The sequence below is a fragment of the Heteronotia binoei genome, chromosome 1 (genome assembly GCF_032191835.1).
Source record: "Heteronotia binoei isolate CCM8104 ecotype False Entrance Well chromosome 1, APGP_CSIRO_Hbin_v1, whole genome shotgun sequence".
In the NCBI taxonomy this organism is placed as follows: Eukaryota; Metazoa; Chordata; class Lepidosauria; order Squamata; family Gekkonidae; genus Heteronotia; species Heteronotia binoei.
Genome location: NC_083223.1, coordinates 192,726,559 through 192,732,516, shown reverse-complemented (window position 1 = coordinate 192,732,516; position 5,958 = coordinate 192,726,559).

The following is a 5,958-nucleotide window of genomic DNA, read 5'->3' as shown; positions in this document are numbered from 1 at the left end:
AGGGTTGGTGGCACCAGTGAGAGATGATTGGCCTGGGGATTCCGGTACTCCTGGGGAGGGGAAGGTATGACGGTGGGAACAGGCAGAAATGGAGGGGAAGGAGATCGAGACAAGATAGTGCTCGACCACCTTCCAGCCTGTGTCCCATCCCGATGGTGACAGGTAGCGGGGCAAGGCGAAATTACTCGCCTCCGTCACTGGTGTTATGTAATGCCAGGTCCATTAATAATAAGACCTCCATCCTCCGGGAATTCCTGCTTGAGCAGGATATGGACCTGGCATGCATGACCGAGACCTGGGTTCGCGATGGAGAGACCGTAGCTCTCTCCCAGATGGCGCCCCCGGGATACTCGGTCTTTCACCAGTTGCGGACTAGCGGGCGGGGGGGAGGGGTGGCCCTGTTCATTCGAGAGGCTTACTCCTTCCGGGCCCTCCCGGCTCCGGAGATCAAGGGCATTGAGTGTGCCGGCCTGGCGTGGGATGTTGGGGAGGGGTTGGCGATCTGGCTGGTGTACCGACCGCCTAACGCACCGGCCAGCGCCTTACTATCACTGATGGAGGCCGCAGCAGGATGGGCATTGGAGCACCCGAGGCTTCTGATCCTGGGTGACTTCAATGTTCATGCCGATGACGTGACCTCCAATCAGGCGATGGACCTAGTGTCTTCCATGGCGACACTAGGACTCTCCCAAATAGTTACGACACCCACTCACCAGGCCGGTCACATGTTAGACTTGATCTTCGCGTCAGGAGTTTTAGTGAACGATCTTGCTTCTATAGCAGTGCCATGGTCGGATCACTATGCCCTCAAGGCTCGTGTGGACGTCCCACCCCAACCCCGTTTGGGCGGCGAGCTTATTTTAGCTCGCCCGCGGAGCCTGATGGACCCAGAACGGTTCCTGACGGCCCTGCGGGATCCCTGGCCCCCTGGCGATTCCCTTGATGACCTGGTGGAGTCTTGGAATAATAGGCTCACCGGGGCCATCGATGAGATCGCGCCTAGGCGTCCTCTGCGCCCTCGTTCAAGGCCGACACCCTGGTATAACCAGGGGTTGCGGCAGTTGAAACGAGGACTCAGACGACTAGAGAGGCAATGGCGGCGTACCCGAGATGAAGCGACTCGAACATCTTATAGAGAGGTTATGAAGTCCTATGAGGTGGCAGTCAAGGCCGCAAAGAAAACTTACTTTGCGGCAGAGATTGCGTCCGCAATTTCGCGCCCGGCACAACTGTTCAATACAATTCGGACTCTTACAACGCTGCCACAGGGCAGACCAAATTTTAATGAATTGGAAATTGGCTGTGAGGCTTTTGCGAATTTTTTTGCGGATAAAATCGCATCGCTCCGTTCCGACTTCCCTGCCACATTAGATACAGTTAGCGAACCTGAGGCTCCGTGCCTGTCTTCGGATTGTGTCCTGGATGGCTTCGGCGCGCTCAGCCTGGAAGAAGTTGACAGGATCCTCCTATCTGCACGCCCAACAACTTGTAAATTGGACCCATGCCCCTCCTGGCTTATTAAGACCTGCCAGAGGGAGCTAAGATATCCTATACGGGATATCATAAATAGATCCCTATTGGAGGGACATTTTCCATCGGCGCTCAAAGAGGCGGTGGTCCGTCCCCTCCTGAAGAAAACAACGTTAGATCCGACCGAATTGGCACACTACCGGCCGGTATCGAATTTGCCCTTTTTGGGCAAACTTATAGAGAGGGCAGCGGCGTTGCAGCTACAGAGCTTCCTGGAGGATGCTTCTGTCCTCGACCCCTACCAGTCTGGTTTTCGCCCGGGCCACGGGACGGAGGCGGTGCTGGTCGCCCTGGTGGATGACCTTCGGCGACATCTGGATCAAGGCGGCTCGGCGGTGTTGATGTTGTTGGACCTATCGGCAGCGTTCGATATGGTCGACCATCGGCTCCTGGCGTGCCGCCTTGCCGACGCAGGGATTCAGGGGTTGGCCTTGCAATGGCTTTCCTCTTTCCTTGACGGTCGGGGACAAAGGGTGGCGATTGGGGAGGAACTGTCCCGGAGACACACGCTTGAGTGTGGGGTGCCTCAAGGGGCGGTGCTTTCCCCGATGTTATTTAACATCTATATGCGCCCCCTTGCCCAGATGGCCCGAGGGTATGGGCTGGGTTGCCATCAATATGCTGATGACACCCAGCTCTATCGGCTTATGGACGGCCGGCCCGCCTGCGCCCCAGAAAATCTGGACCGGGCGTTACAGGCAGTGGCTAGGTGGCTTAGGCTGAGTGGGCTGAAGCTGAACCCGGCGAAGACAGAGGTCCTTTGCTTAGGTCGCTGCGGCCCGGGAAGGGAACTCCCCCTGCCAGTTTTTGACGGCGCTCCATTAACAGCGTCGGGCAGGGTTAAGAGCCTGGGGGTGCTGTTGGAGCCTTCATTGACGATGGAGGCTCAGATAGCAGCCACTGCCAAGTCCGCTTTTTTTCATCTTAGGCGGGCGAGGCAGTTGGCCCCCTTCCTGGAACGTGACGACCTGGCAACAGTGATTCATGCTACGGTCACCTCGAGGCTGGACTACTGTAATGCCCTCTACATGGGGCTACCCCTGTGCCGAACCCGGAAACTGCAGTTGGTGCAGAACGCTGCTGCCCGGCTGTTATTAGGGCTCCCAAGATGGGAGCACATTCGACCGGGGCTCCAGGGTCTGCACTGGCTGCCAGTAATATTCCGAGTCCGGTACAAGGTGTTGGTTATGACCTTTAAAGCCCTATATGGCCTAGGACCTGCCTACCTTAGGGACCGTCTCTTCCCACACGCTCCCCAGAGAGTACTACGTTCAGGTTCACAAAACCTGTTGGTAGTCCCCGGGCCAAAGGAGGCCCGCCTAAAATCCACCAGGGATCGGGCCTACTCAATAACGGCACCTTATTGGTGGAACCAGCTGCCGGAAGAGGTGCGGGCCCTGCGGGATCTAGGGCAATTCCGCAGGGCCTGTAAGACAGTCCTCTTCCGGCAGGCCTATGATATTAACTGACAATGTAAAATATCCTGGATGAAAAAATGTATCTATAGGCCGCCGGTTTTTATTCTATCTTGTTTTTACTAAATTATGGTTTAATGGTATTTTAATTGTTGAAACTGAAATTGTTTTAATTATTGTGTTGTAAGCCGCCCTGAGACACCTAGGTGAGAAGGGCGGGGTATAAATCTTAATATAAATAAATATAAATAATAAATAAATAAATAGGCTGTGAGGCTTTTGCGAAATTTTTTGCAGACAAAATCACGTCGCTCCGCCAAGACCTGCCCATCACATTGGATACAGTACATGAACTGGAGGCTCCATGCCTTTCTTCAGGTTTAGTCCTGGATCATTTCGACCCGCTCAGCCTGGAGGAAGTCGACGGAATTCTCATCTCTGCGCGCCCAACAACTTGCGATTTAGACCCATGCCCCTCCTGGCTAATTAAATCTTGCCTGAGGAAGCTTAGATGTCCTTTATGGGACATCATAAATAGATCCCTCTTGGAGGGGCGCTTCCCAACGCCCTTAAAAGAGGCCTTGGTTCGCCCCCTCCTGAAAAAAAGCACAGCAGATCCGGCCGAATTGGCAAATTCCCGGCCGGTCTCGAATTTACCGTTTTTAGGTAAAATCATAGAGAGGGCAGTGGCGTTGCAGTTACAGGGTTTTCTGGATGACGCTTCCATCTTAGACCCTTGCCCGTCCGGCTTTCGCCCGGGTCATGGGACGGAGACTGTGCTGGTCGCCTTGGTGAATGACCTCCAGCGGCACCTGGATCGGGGCGGTGTGGCGGTGCTGATGTTGTTAGACCTGTCGGCCGCGTTTGACACGGTCGACCATCGGCTACTGACCCTCCGCCTCGCTGATGTTGGGGTTAGGGGGTTGGCCTTACAATGGCTTTCCTCCTTCCTTGAGGATCGGGGACAAAGGGTGGCAATCGGGGGAGAGCTCTCCCAGAGGCGCACACTACACTGTGGGGTACCTCAGGGAGCAGATCTCACCGATGCTATTTAATATCTATATGCGCCCCCTTGCCCAGATTGCCAGGAGGTACGGGCTCGGGTGTCACCAGTATGCAGATGACACCCAGCTTTATCTACTAATGGATGGCCGACCTGACTGCGTCCCAGAGAACTTGGACCTGGCACTGCAGGCCGTGGCAACTTGGTTAAGGCTGAGCGGGCTGAAATTGAATCTGGCGAAGACAGAGGTCCTTTGCCTGGGTCAGGGCACTCTAGGAGGGGATATATCTCTTCCGGTCTTTGACGGGGCGCCGCTGAAAGCGGCGCACCGGGTTAGAAGTCTGGGAGTTCTACTGGAGCCTTCATTATCAATGGAGGCCCAGATAGCAGCTGCTGCCAAGTCAGCCTTTTTTCATCTGAGGCGGGCAAGGCAGTTGGCCCCCTTCCTGGAGCATCAGGACCTGGCAACAGTGATCCACGCAACGGTCACCTCGAGACTGGATTACTGTAATGCTCTCTACATGGGGCTGCCTTTGTGCCGAACCTGGAAGCTGCAGCTAGTGCAGAACGCGGCTGCCAGACTGTTGCTGGGGCTCCCAAAGCGGGAGCACATATAGCCGGGGCTGCGTGAACTGCACTGGCTGCCAGTTGTATACCAGATTCGCTACAAAGTGCTGGTTATTACCTTTAAAGCCCTATATGGCCGAGGATCTGCCTACCTTAGGGACCACCTCTCCCCATATGAACCCCAGAGAGCACTGAGGTCAGCAGGGAAGAACCTGCTGACTATCCCTGGCCCAAAGGAAGTAAGACTCCAGAGTACCCGTACTCGGGCCTTCTCAGTTTTGGCACCACAGCTGTGGAATCAACTCCCAGAGGAAATGCGGACCCTGCGGGACATTGAACAATTCCGCAGGGCCTGCAAAACCATCCTGTTCCAAATGGCCTTCACCAGCTGATACTACTAAATTGCCAAGTAAACTTGCCGATGAATAGCACTAAATGTATTAATGTTTTTAGAATTTTATGGATTTTAATTTGTCTTCAAATGTTATTTATTATATAATGTATGTATTGAATTTTATGCTGTTAGCCGCCCTGAGCCGCTTGGTCGGGGAGGGCGGGATACAAATAAAATGTGACTGACTGACTGACTGACAAATGCAAAGAGGGTGGGGACTCATTTTGCCCCAGGGACACAGCCACTCCCAGTCAATCAGCAACAATCACCTACAGCCCCCTCAAAACAAACAAACAGCAATTCCCCAGCAACCACACAAATTCAGAAATTCTCAGCAATCACACAACTCACACTTCTCAGCAATTCCCCAGCTGTTTAGAAAGTCAGTCCTCACCCTTATAGCCTTCTTATCTGCTCTCTCTCAGAGCTCTCATAAATATATATGTATAACCAGCAGTTGCTAGCACTCTTTGGAGAGGAGGACTCTGACAGCAGTGATTCAGAGGAGGGGAAACATTCTCCCCTTCCACACAACTCCCTCTTGCTGCTTCTGCCCCCACGGACTCTCCCAGCCCAGTGGCAGAAAGCAGCTGTCCCTCCTCCCACCTTCTACAATCCTGGGCCTCCATTTCCAGCCCACACTTTGAAAACATTTCTGCACCTTCCCCAGTGACTCCTGTGTGCCAACTGTGCCATGCCCACATCTGGAGAGGTGCAAACTGTTAGAGTGGTTCCTCAGTGGAACAGGCTTCCTCAGGAGGTTTTTAAACAGAGGCTAGATGGCCATCTGACAGCAGTGCTGATTCTGTGAATTTAGGCAAATTATGAGAGGGAGGACAGGAAGGGATACACCAGTGCTTAGTTCTCATGGCCCTTTCTTACACACCCAGGGAAATGCTGCTTGCCACTTTGGAGTCAGGCAGCAATTTTTCTCCAAGCCAGTTTGGTCAGGGATCCTGGAGGGTAATGGGTTTTGTGTGAGTTTTTTTGGCCATCTTCTGGGCATGTGGAGGGGAGGTATTTGTGAATCTCCTGCATTGTGCACGGGG